Source organism: Urocitellus parryii (genome assembly GCF_045843805.1).
Source record: "Urocitellus parryii isolate mUroPar1 chromosome 10 unlocalized genomic scaffold, mUroPar1.hap1 SUPER_10_unloc_1, whole genome shotgun sequence".
NCBI classification, from domain to species: domain Eukaryota; kingdom Metazoa; phylum Chordata; class Mammalia; order Rodentia; family Sciuridae; genus Urocitellus; species Urocitellus parryii.
Genome location: NW_027551754.1, coordinates 533835 through 547187, shown reverse-complemented (window position 1 = coordinate 547187; position 13353 = coordinate 533835).

Below are 13353 nucleotides of genomic sequence, written 5' to 3'. Positions count from 1 at the left end.
GAATTGTGCTGCTGTGAACATCGATGTAGCAGTGTCCCTGTAGCATGCTCTTATTAGGTCTTTAGGGAATAGACCGAGAAGGGGAATAGCTGGGTCAAATGGTGGTTCCATTCCCAGCTTTCCAAGAAATCTCCATACTGCTTTCCAAATTGGCTGCACGAATTTGCAGTCCCACCAGCAATGAACAAGAGTGCCCTTTTCCCCGCATCCTCTCCAGCACTTATTGTTGTTTGACTTTCTAATGGCTGCCAATCTTACTGGGGTGAGATGGTATCTTAGGGTAGTTTTGATTTGCATTTCTCTGACTGCTAGCGATGGTGAGCATTTTTTCATGTACTTGTTGATTGATTGTATGTCCTCCTCTGAGAAGTGTCTGTTCAGGTCCTTGGCCCATTTATTGATTGGGTTATTTGTTATCTTATTGTCTAATTTTTTGAGTTCTTTGTATATTCTGGTTATTAGGGCTCTATCTGAAGTGTGTGGAGTAAAGATTTGTTCCCAGGATGTAGGCTCCCTGTTTATCTCTCTTATTGTTTCTTTTGCTGAGAAAAAACTTTTTAGTTTGAGTAAGTCCCATTTGTTGATTCTAGTTGTTAACTTTTGCGCTATGGGTGTCCTATTGAGGAATTTGGAGCCCGATCCCACAGTATGTAGATCATACCCTACTTTTTCTTCTATCAGATGCCGTGTCTCTGATTTAATATCAAGCTCCTTGATCCATTTTGAGTTAACTTTTGTGCATGGGGAGAGATAGGGATTCAGATTCATTTTGATGCAGATGGATTTCCAGTTTTCCCAGCACCATTTGTTGAAGATGCTATCCTTCCTCCATTGCATGCTTTTAGCCCCTTTATCAAATATAAGATAGTTGTAGTTTTGTGGGTTGGTTACTGTGTCCTCTATTCTGTACCATTGGTCCACCCGCCTGTTTTGGTACCAGTACCATGCTGTTTTAGTTACTATTGCTCTGTAGTATAGTTTGAAGTCTGGTATCGCTATACCGCCTGATTCACACTTCCTGCTTAGCATTGTTTTTGCTATTCTGGGTCTTTTATTATTCCATATGAATTTCATGATTCTTTTATCTATTTCTACAAGAAATGCTGCTGGGATTTTGATTGGCATTGCATTAAACTTATAGAGAACTTTTGGTAATATCGCCATCTTGATGATGTTGGTTCTGCCTATCCATGAGCAGGGTATATTTTTCCATCTTCTAAGGTCTTCTTCTATATCTTTCTTTAGGGTTCTGTAATTTTCCTTGTATAAATCTTTCACCTCTTTTGTTAGGTTGATTCCCAAGTATTTTATTTTTTGGGGGGATATTGTGAATGGAGTAGTTGTCCTCATTTCCGTTTCATAGGATTTGTCGCTGATATACAGGAATGCCTTTGATTTATGCGTGTTGATCTTATATCCTGCCACTTTGCTGAATTCATTTGTTAGTTCTAATAGCTTCTTTGTAGACCCTTTTGGGTCTGCTAGGTATAGAATCATATCATCTGCAAATAGTGATAATTTAAGTTCTTCTTTTCCTATTTTTATGCCTTTAATTTCTTTTGTCTGTCTAATTGCTCTGGCCAGTGTTTCAAGGACTATGTTGAACAGAAGTGGTGAGAGAGGGCATCCCTGTCTTGTACCAGATCTTAGAGGGAATGCCTTCAATTTTTCTCCATTCAGAATGATGCTGGCCTGTGGCTTATCATAGATTGCTTTTACAATGTTGAGGTATGATCCTGTTATCCCTAATTTTTCTAGCGTTTTGAACATAAAGGGATGCTGTACTTTGTCGAATGCTTTTTCTGCATCTATTGAGATGATCATATGGTTCTTATTTTTAAGTCTATTGATGTGGTGAATAACATTTATTGATTTCCGTATATTAAACCAGCCTTGCATCCCAGGGATGAATCCTACTTGATCATGATGTATAATTTTTTTGATATGTATTTGAATCCGATTCGCCAGAATTTTATTGAGAATTTTTGCGTCAAGGTTCATTAGAGATATTGGTCTGTAGTTTTCCTTCTTTGAAGTGTCTTTGTCTGGTTTCGGAATCAGGGTGATGTTGGCCTCGTAGAATGAATTTGGAAGTTCTCCCTCTTTTTCTATTTCCTGAAATAGCTTGAAAAGTATTGGTGTTAGTTCCTCTTTAAAGGTTTTGTAAAACTCTGCTGTATACCCATCCGGTCCTGGGCTTTTCTTAGTTGGTAGTCATTTGATGGTTTCTTCTATTTCCTCTATTGTTATTGGTCTGTTTAGGTTGTCTATATCCTCCTGGCTCAATCTGGGCAGATCATAGGACTCAAGGAATTTATCTATGCCTTCACTATCTTCTATTTTATTGGAGTATAAGGATTCAAAGTAATTTCTGATTATCTTCTGTATTTCTGAAGTGTCTGTTGTGATATTGTCTTTTTCATCCCGTATGCTAGTAATTTGGGTTCTCTCTCTTCTTCTCTTCGTTAGCATGGCTAAGGGTCTGTCAATTTTATTTATTTTTTCAAAGAACCAGCTTTTAGTTTTGTCAATTTTTTCAATTGTTTCTTTTGTTTCAATTTCATTAATTTCAGCTCTGATTTTAATTATTTCTTGCCTTCTACTTCTTTTGCTGTTGTTTTGCTCTTCTTTTTCTAGGATTTTGAGATGAAGTATGAGATCATTTATTTGTTGTTTTTTTCTTTTTTTGAGGAATGAACTCCAAGCAATGAATTTTCCTCTTAGAACTGCTTTCAATGTGTCCTATAGATTCCGATATGTTGTGTCTGTGTTTTCATTTAACTCTAGGAATTTTTTAATTTCCTCCTTGATGTCTTCTAAAACCCATTGATCACTCAGCAACCTATTGTTCATTCTCCAGGTGATGTTTGATTTTTCCTTTCTTCTTTTATCATTGATTTTCAGTTTCATTCCATTATGATCAGACAAGATGCATGGTATTATCTCTACCTCTTTGTATTGTCTAAGAGTTGCCCTGTGACATAGTATATGGTCTATTTTTGAGAAGGTTCCATGTGCTGCTGAGAAAAAAGTGTAGCTACTTGATGTTGGGTGGTATAGTCTATATATGTCAATTAAGTCTAGGTTGTTAATTGTGTTATTGAGTTCTATAGTTTCCTTATTTAACTTTTGTTTGGAAGATCTGTCCAGTGGTGAGAGAGGTGTGTTGAAGTCTCCCATGATTACTGTATGGTGGTCTATTAGACTCTTGAACTTGAGAAGAGTTTGCTTGATGAACACGGCTGCACCATTATTTGGGGCATATATATTTATGATTGTTATGTCTTGTTGGTGTATGGTTCCCTTGAGCAGTATGAAGTGTCCTTCTTTATCCCTTTTGATTAGCTTTGGCTTGAAATTTATTTTATTAGATATGAGTATGGACACTCCTGCTTGTTTCCGTGGTCCATATGAGTGATATGATTTTTCCCAACCTTTCACCTTCAGTCTATGTACATCTTTTCCTATCAAATGCGTCTCCTGTAGACAGCATATTGTTGGGTCTTGTTTTGTGATCCATTCTACTAGCCTGTGTCTCTTAATTGGTGAGTTTAAGCCATTAACATTTAGGGTTATTATTGAGATATGGGTTGTTCTTCTATCCATATTTTTTTATGGATGTTACTAAACCTGATTTGTTATCCTCTTTGACTACTTTCCCCCCTTTACTGTCCTACCTCCCATTGTTGGTTATCAATGTTATTTTCCATTTCCTCTTCCTGTAATGTTTTGCCAAGGATTTTTTGAAGAGATGGTTTTCTAGCTGTGAATTCTTTTAACTTTTGTTTATCGTGGAAGGTTTTAATTTCATCTTCTAACCTGAAGCTTAATTTCGCTGGATACATGATTCTTGGTTGGAATCCATTTTCTTTAAGCGTTTGAAATATGTTATTCCAGGATCTTCTAGCTTTTAGAGTCTGTGTTGAGAGATCAGCTGTTATTCTGATTGGTTTACCCCTAAATGTAATCTGCTTCCTTTCCCTTGTAGCTTTTAAAATCCTCTCCTTATTCTGTATGTTGGACATCTTCATTATAATGTGTCTAGGTGTGGATCTCTTATGATTTTGCACATTCGGCGTCCTGTAGGCTTCTAGGATTTGGGATTCTGTCTCATTCTTCAAGTCTGGGAAGTTTTCTTGTATTATTTCACTGAATAGATTGCTTAATCCTTTGGTTTGGAGCTCTGTGCCTTCCTGTATCCCAATGACTCTTAAGTTTGGTCTTTTGATATTATCCCATAGCTCTTGAATGTTCTGCTCATGGTTTCTTAGTAGACTTGCTGAGCTATCTATGTTCTTTTCAAGTTGAAATACTCTGTCTTCATTGTCTGATGTTCTATCTTCTAAGTGATCCACTCTGCTGGTAGTATTCTCAATTGAGTTTTTAAGTTTGTTTATTGTTTCCTGCATTTCTAGTATTTCTATTTGTTTGTTTTTTATTACCTCTATCTCCCTGTGAAATTGATCTTTTACTTCCTGGATTTGTTTGTCAATGTGATCTTTCATTGTCTGATTTTGCTGTCTCATGTCTTCCTTGAGACTCCAGATCATCTGAAGCATGTATGTCCTGAGCTCTCTATCTGACATTCCATCTGTTGCAGCTATTACCTCTTCTAAAGTTGAGTTGACCTGCATTGCCTGTGGTACTTTCTTTCCTTGTCGTTTCATACTGCTGGCGTTTCTTTCTGCTTGGTGAAATTGTTGTGTCTTTGATATTTTCCCCCTCTATTTATTTATATTGCTCTTGTATAGTTGAAAAATCACCCTTGCAGGGCAGGTAGTGGCTGTGATCCTCCTCCAATTAGTGTGATCTCTCTACCATGCTGGCAGGCCCTAGGTCTGTTTGCTGGTCGGTCAAAGGTCCACCTTCCCAGCAGGCGCCAGGGGCACCTGTGTCACTCCATAGGTTGCTGGGCCTAACCTCCCGATGGGTTGCAGGTTCGCCTAGCTTGCAGGCACTGGGGGAGGGGCCGGTTCCGCCCCTCAGCAGGCTTTGGGCCCGCTCTGCTGGTGTTCACAGTCCCGCCTACCTGCAGACACTGGGGGAGGGGATGGGCCTAGCCCTCAGCCGTCCGCCGGACCTGTCCTAGTGGGTCCGGTCCGCGTTCCCCGCAGGCGCGTGTAGCTGCAGTCACTTGGCTGGTTGCTGGGCCTGACCCGCCCGCCCGTGGCTTGCAGGTTGGCCTAGCTGCAGTCACTTGGCTGGTTGCTGGGCCAAAAATCCTTTATTTAAACTAGTGAATTCTGTAGGTATTCTTTTTATCCTTAGCTTTGTATGCATTCCACTGTTTACAATTTCATTGTTGTGTAATCTAATATTCTGCATATTTACCACCAATTCTGACCATTCTGGATTATTGATGTCTGAATTGAGGGGATCTTAAAATTATCCATGAACAAGGCAGGAAATGGATTGAGCAGGATATAAGACTGGTGAATGCTGAGTATATAGGTGCCATTATTAAATAACAACAACAAAAAAGGATTGATGGATGGGCTGGGGTTTTGACTCAGCTGTAGAGTGCTGGCCTAGCACATGCAAGGCCTTGGGTTCAATCCTCAGAACACATAAAAATAAATAAAAAATAAAGGTATTGTGTCCAACTAAAACTGAAAAATAAATATTTAAATAAAAATAGGTGCAATATATGGGGGTTTGGAAGAAAAGATCAATGAAGAAAAAACTTGAGCAATAGAAGGCTTCAGATGCAACAAGTCTACAATGGCAGCATAAACATGGATAGCTAGTGTTCTTGGAATCAGAAACAAAATTTGAAAAGAAAGAACAAGGTAATTGTTGCATAGGTCCTAGGTGAAAGAGCCAGGTGAATGGATTCTCTGTTTAACTCTTCCTATCTGGAAGTGGAATTGATAGTTGATAAGGTATGCCTAAATAAGTAATAATAATAATAATAATAATAATAATAATAATAATTCCAAATACCTTTACACCTATTCAAGGCTACAAGCTGTCTTTGACAATTCAAGTCACATTACATTTTTGTACATTTTAGTTATTAATTCATTTCATTTTTATTTACTTCTTTATTCATTCATTTTTCCTTTATTTGTCTTTGTTTTTACATTTCTAGTGATTATATGATCGTATAAATATTCTGAATGTTAACTTCTCTAATATTGGTTTATGCATTTACTTATATAGTTACTTGTTGTTTGAATGTTTTCCCTTTTGCCATGCCTGATTTATTTTAGGTCTTAATCTTATTTAATAAATACTTTATAAAAGCACATTATTCATAACAGCTCAAGGATCTATCACCTTGGCATAACCCCTATCACCCACTAAAGTGGACTTCTTAGTCAACTAAAATCTATGTCAAAACTTCTCTTTGTCAAAAACTCCACTTTATATATTTGAGAGCAGACTAACTTCCCAGAGCATAAATTAATAAACCTAAATGAGTTTTCATCAACAAACCCACTATTGTTTTTAAATTGTTTAAATCTTTGACCTTGAAAATGTCACTGCTTAAATTTTTCTTCTTCTGTCTCTCTCTCAATCTCTCTCTCTCTCTCTCTCTCTCTCTCTCATATTACAGATTGAACCCATGATTAAATTTGGGTTGACACACACTGAGCCTTTTATAACATATTTTATATAGAAAAAAAGATTTTGCTGAGTTTCTTAGAGCCTCATTAAGTTGCTGAGGATGGCTGGCTTTGAAATAGTCATCTTACACCCACAAGTTCAGAAGACTCCAGAATTACAGGCATGCACCACTGCACACAGTTTTTGATACTCTCTTTAAAATAATCAGTCACAACTCTAAAAATTGAAATTGCATTAACATCACTCTTTTCTAAAGCAGAAATATATTACCAATTAAAATGTTTTTAAAACAATTAAATAAATGACTACTATTTTATATCCAGAGCTTATTTTTTTTTTTACCTCTTTAGGACTTGGTGAATGGTCTTTTTTCTTGTTTTTAGAATATGTGTGTCTTCTGTTATCAAATGGGTCTATGATAACTGTGTTGAAAATTGTGATTCTAAACCTATCATCCAATCATCACATTTTCAAGAGTATTGAGGGCAGAAAAAGAACAGTACTCATAACTAATGAATCACTTTCAGTGGAAGCATAGTACCATCCAAGGTGGAATGCAAACAAGATGCTTCAGTAGTAAGGTGTTGTCAAAACCACACTGTAGGAATTTGGGAACCTCTAAAGCACCATCTATCATTCAGAATCTTTTACTATCCTTTTAAATAAAATTATTGCTGCTTGCATAAAAAAATAAAACAGTATGTATAAAAAAAGAATGAGAATTAAGTCCTCTGGAGGCACTGAGGTTGATCTTTAGTTTTAGTGGATAATTTGTCAAATCAGGAAGACATTGCAATTGTCCCAACTTTCCCAACTACATGGAATGGAACATTTAATTGTACTTACCTGAAATGACAAAAATGCATTTCGGGGGGGGGGGTGGTATCACAGAAATTTTTATTTCAGAATCTTGGAAATGTGTGATAAAACTATACACATACATATACAGTTATACAGAGAAAAATATAAATGATAAGTTCACAAAAGAGGGGTAAATTCAGTGTGCCACATGAGTTTTATTTACAAAGTAATGATAACACCCAACAGATGAAGAAAGTAATAATTGAGGTGATTCAGAACTCTATAATTGTGGGAAATATTAATAGAAATTTAATATAAATAGATACTGTTAAATTCCTTTTAATATGCCTCTGTCCTCTGCTCTTCATCTGAATTTAATGATCTCAAATGAGCTTATGTGGTGTTTTCAGTATTTTGTCAGCTATGTCTTGTAATGCCCAGTCCTGAACTCACTTTTATGGCTCTTTTACAACTTATTCTTGTGTTCAGAGGCATAGGCCAACTTCACTCACTTTGTGAAATGAACTGACTTTTCTCTATCTTTGCAAATATTGTTTGGAAGAGCCAGTCTACTGGAAGGTCTTCCATATCATATAATATGGTCCCCATACCCTTCCTTGCTGTGTTACTACCATCTTCCCTGTGAGAGGACCATCTTCCCTGTGAGAGGACTTATCTCACTTCTGTTTTTTTTTTAGTGCTCCATCAACTCAGAAGGAAGCATTTTGGTCACAAGCTAAGGAATACTAGAAGCCACGAGATTTGAGAAAATGCAAGGAATAATTTTGTCTTGGAGTTTTATAGGTAATATGGCTATTTCATCACTTTAGTATTTGTATATTCACAATCACTCACACTGTGAACATCTTGTATTTAAATTATCAATAGTTGTAAGAGATAATTTTTGGTTATTTCATTCCAATAATTGTCTATTTTTTTTAGCTATATTAAAAATTCACAAAATACTACAAATTAAATCTATGTATTCAAATTTCCATCATGATAATGTGATCAACATTAAGTATTAATTAAGAGTACATTTAACATGGTTGCTATAAAACATTATTGAAGCTTCACTCTCTTTTCTGAGTGTCAGAAACAGGTTGATCAAGTAGTTTTTGATTTCTGAATTATATATAAGTGTATTTGTAATTCTTTTCTCAGTATCAGTTTCTTTGTGATGTAAACTATTGGCATTCTTTGAGAAACTATTTCTTTCGTTCTAGACACTAACATGTTCTCTTTGCTTTTAGTTATTTCTGGTAACTTCTGCCTTAACTCTTATTTTCTTTTAAACCTAATGGGGGATATGTTTTATTATTTGAAACTAAGAAAACTGATTTTGACAGAAGGAGGTTTTCTATTTTATACATAATGATCACTCTTGTTTTATATTTTGGAGGATTGGCTGGTACATTTTCAGTTTTTTAACCTACTCAGTTTAAAACTTGTCAGTTTGTTGGCTAGTTTTCTGTCATTTGTTGCATTGAGTGAATGTAGTTTGATCAATTTTAGCATCCCATTCTCTACTTTTCTACCTCATTGATATTGGTTTCTTTAAAGTTTCCCTTCAAAGTTTGTGATGAGTCATGGGGATAACTAGGGATTAAACTCAGGGCTAATGGACTACTGAATCTTATTTACAGAGCCCTATTTTGTATTTGATTCAGAGACAGGGTCTCAAAGAGTTGCTTAGTGCCTTGTTACTGAGGCTAGCTTTGAACTTGAAATCCTCCAGCCTCAGTCTCCCGAGCTGCTATTTGCCCAGCTAGATCTTGCCTCTTTTAATTTATGTTATTTTAAATTTGAAAATACAACTATAGTCCATTCAGTATATAACTATTATTGTGGAAGCAATTTTGGGAGGGTAATTTTTCTCTATGATTTTTTAGTATTACTAAATTAAATATATGATATTTCGGTATGTTAGTGACATGTCCTTGACAGTGTTTTCCAACATTTAACATTTTGTAGCTATAATGTACCTAATAATAAATAAGCTCATATTTTTCAATCTTTTGTGACTCAAATGTAGTTAGTTACTTTAAGACACACTTTTAAGTGTTTGTACTCAAATTGGTCATTTTATGATGAGTGGAGCAAGGACTAAATTTGGATTCATCTAAAAAAGAAACATTTAATTGTATTTTTTCAGTTCATCATCACATCTGATAAGCCTATAAAAAACATAGTAGTGTGACTTATTCATAGATGATTGTGAGTTATTTCAGTTTAATTCTGATTAGTAATTAATGTGTTACTACAATGTGTCAATTAAAAATATAGCTCATAAATTCCTTAGTAAACATTCATTAAGATATGATCTTTTGAGAGACTTTTAGCCTGACAGCATGAAGATATTCATGAATATTCAGACCAGCAGAACTACTAAACAGAATACAAACAAAAAGCAACACAATTCCAACTATTTTTAATTGCTGGTCCACAAATATAGATCAAGAAAACATACAAGTAAAGGTAAAAACAAAAGTAAAAAAGGCAATAGAAATACTATTTTTCTACTTTATTAATGAATGTTGAAAACAACATATAAAACTACACATTTAGAAAATATGTCCCTAGTACTACAAAAAGAAAAAAAAAAATCCTCACATCATCTGGGAAGCATTCTCAGTATTCTTCCTTATATGCTTTGACACATATTTTGGCGTTTCTGAAGAAAAACATGTAAAAAATAGAGAGTGTATGCAGACTAAAGTATTCAACATTTTTATTCATCACTCACACGCTTGGTACAAACACCATTAACGCTTTTTTTTCAGGGTGCAATCAAAAGTTTCAGGAAGTGTATTTTGCAGTCTACCATGTGCTTAGTTCCACATTAGTCATTTGTTAATAAAAATCAGTCCTAATATGGGCTGAGAAAAAAAACTATTATTCAATTTCACTTAATTGAACTTTTTACTTATTGAATGTGTAGGAGCAACTGTCTGTTGTAAGTTCTGTAAAACTTCCAACTTAACTAAGGCACAGATTAATTAATTTTTTAAAAATTTTATTGTGGAATTGACTTTAGTAAATATGTGGGTCTTTTCCTACAGTAGATAGTTTACTTAATGTAGTTTTCATGGTTATATGTCTTTATCTCCATTACAAACCAATTTTTATTCTATTCTTATTTTTGTTTTCCTTTGTACTGGGGATCAAATCTAGCAGTGTTCTGTAATTAAGCAATATTATCTCATCCTAAGTTGCCCAATTAGTTTTGTACTTTTTTTTTTTTTTTAGTACAGGAATTAAACTCATAGGCTTAACCACCAAGTAACATCAGTAAATTATTTTGTGTGTTATTTTATTTATTTATTTATTTATTTATTTATTTAATTAATTATTTGTACCACGCACTGAAATCATGGATGCATATTAACTAAGCCACATCCCTAAGATTTTTTATGCTTTATTTTTAGGTAAGGTCTCACTAGATTATTTATAGCTCTTCTTAATTTCTGAGGCTTAATTTGAGCCTACAATCTTTTTGGATAAATTTTGTAGACCACTGAGACTCCATGAAACTACAGTCATGTACCACCACACACAATTTTATTTTTTTAATTTAATTTTATTTTTTGTGACAGAGAATGACTAAGTTATTTAAGGGCTTGCTAAATTGTTGAGGTTGCCTTTGAACTTGAGAAGTTCTTGCCTTAGCCTCCTGAGCTGCCTGTATTTCAGGAATGCACCATTATGATAAGGAGTATTATATTTATTTGGTTGGCCTCACCACCCTAACTTACTAAAATTATACATATATACCATCATGCCTGGTGCTTGCTGAGCAAGTGTAAGATACTGTGATCAATTCTCAGCACCACATATACATAAATAAATAAAAATAAAAGTATATATATATATATATATATATATATATATATATACATACATAAAGCAAGATACATACTTCAAAGTTGTTTCTTGTTTTATTACTAATTTAACATTTGTTAATAACATTTATTAACATTTTTAATAACACTGGTTATTAAACCCATGCTATTATAATTAGGCTTTTTGGAACTGGATAATGAACTAAAAGTAATATATGTGTTCTGGTTCCAGAGGAATTTAATTCTTCAAATATTTACAATATATATATTGTACATTTGATTTGCAACCATAAATTATCTTTTTCAAGAAGGAATTAAAAGTGAGGCTAAACAATGTGGAGGCCAGACTTTTTCACCTAAGAACTAAGTGATAATTTCATAATTTAAAGAACTATTAGATAATTCCTTTTTAATAAATTACAGGTATTATTCATTTGGGGGAGGTTGGTGATTCACCCCATTGACACTTTATCAATGAGTCACAGCCTGAGCATTTTTAATTTTATGACAGGGTGTCTCTATGTTGCATAGGGTTTCTCTGATTTGCTGAAGTTGGACTCCAACTTGAAATCATCTTGCCTCAACCTCCAACACTTCTTTGATTAGGGTAGTATGCTGCTGCACCCCAACAGTTACTAGATTTTAAGAGAGAACAATTGGAAATAGAATTATATCGCTTAGCTGGCTTTGTATTTGTAATCCTCTGTTCTCAGCCTCCAAAATTGCCAGTCCTACAGATTTATAATAAATTATATAATTTGCATCTTTGTGAATTACTCATATAACTAATATGTAAATAACATGTAAGGGGACTTTATGCTCAAGGTCTTATTTCTCAGGTTTCATTTTGTCATTTAATAAATGCTTCGTTACTCCTTTTTCATACATCCGACTGTTCTTATGCATAGTTTTTTTTTTACTGTTTGAAAATGCGGCTATGTGATAAAGAATTTTTTATTTTTTTTAATATTTTAACACTATGTTAGAGTAAGACCCATGACTTATGCACTAGCATAGGTAATAGAGATTGCCAACACTAAACTAGAGCAAAGGCTGAAGTGAGGAGGCTGAAGAACCAAGAGAACTGAGGAGTGTGTGAGACTGAGCACAGTAATCAGCAGGGATATTAAGTTTATATTCTATATAAAAAATAGGTAATACAAGAAAGCATGTGTGTGAGGTCTTAGAAGATAGAGGTTAATCATGTGGAATTTTTATTCATTCATAAAACAGCAACAACAATGGATAGAGTGCTAACAGAATATTAATTAGAACATGATAGAAGTTCATTTTAACAATAAGAAACTCATACAATACAAAGTTAAAAATTGGGATTAGATATCTTTTCAAAAAGAAATAAATAGAGAGATATGGTAAGTCATGCTTGTAATCCCAGGACTGGGGGCTGAGAAAAGAGGATTCTAAATTGGAGGCCAGCCTAATAATCTAAAAATAATCCTCTATCACTATAAAAAAAATCAAAAGAACTAGGGATGTAGTTCAGTGTTGAAATCCCCTGGGTGTCATCTGTGTTTCAAATATACAAACCAGAGAGAGAGAGAGAGTGAGAGAAAGAGAGAGAGAGAGAGTATGGGACAGAGAGAGACAGGGAAAGAGAGAAGACAGAAAGAGAGAGACAGAGAGAGAGAGAGAGAGAAGAAACCAAAATTAAAAGTCCACTTTTGTTTATAGGTTGTGGCAAAACAGTGAAATACCTGCCATACTTGTGCAATCTTGGGTTTGATCTCAATTAGTGCACACACACACACACACACACACACAAAGTCACAAAAATGCATTTTTTTCATAAGTATATTAAAAACTTGACAAGTTTACAATAGTGGTTGATGTATAGATATAGTTTTCTTATATATTTACCACAAATTATAAAGCAAAACAGAAAACCAAATAAGCCACAGTATATTCACATAAATGTAACTAGAAATCATACTGAAAAACTCAGTGTTTTTTTGAACAGTAAACAGTTACATTTTTATTTCCCTACTTTACTGGCTGGGATTTTGCCTGCTTTATGCATTGTATAAGTTACTTTTCTGTTCATTCCTTCAAAGCACATGTGAACTTAAAATTAACTTATAGAGGTTGGGGATGGCTCAAGTGGTAGTGCGCTCACCTGGCA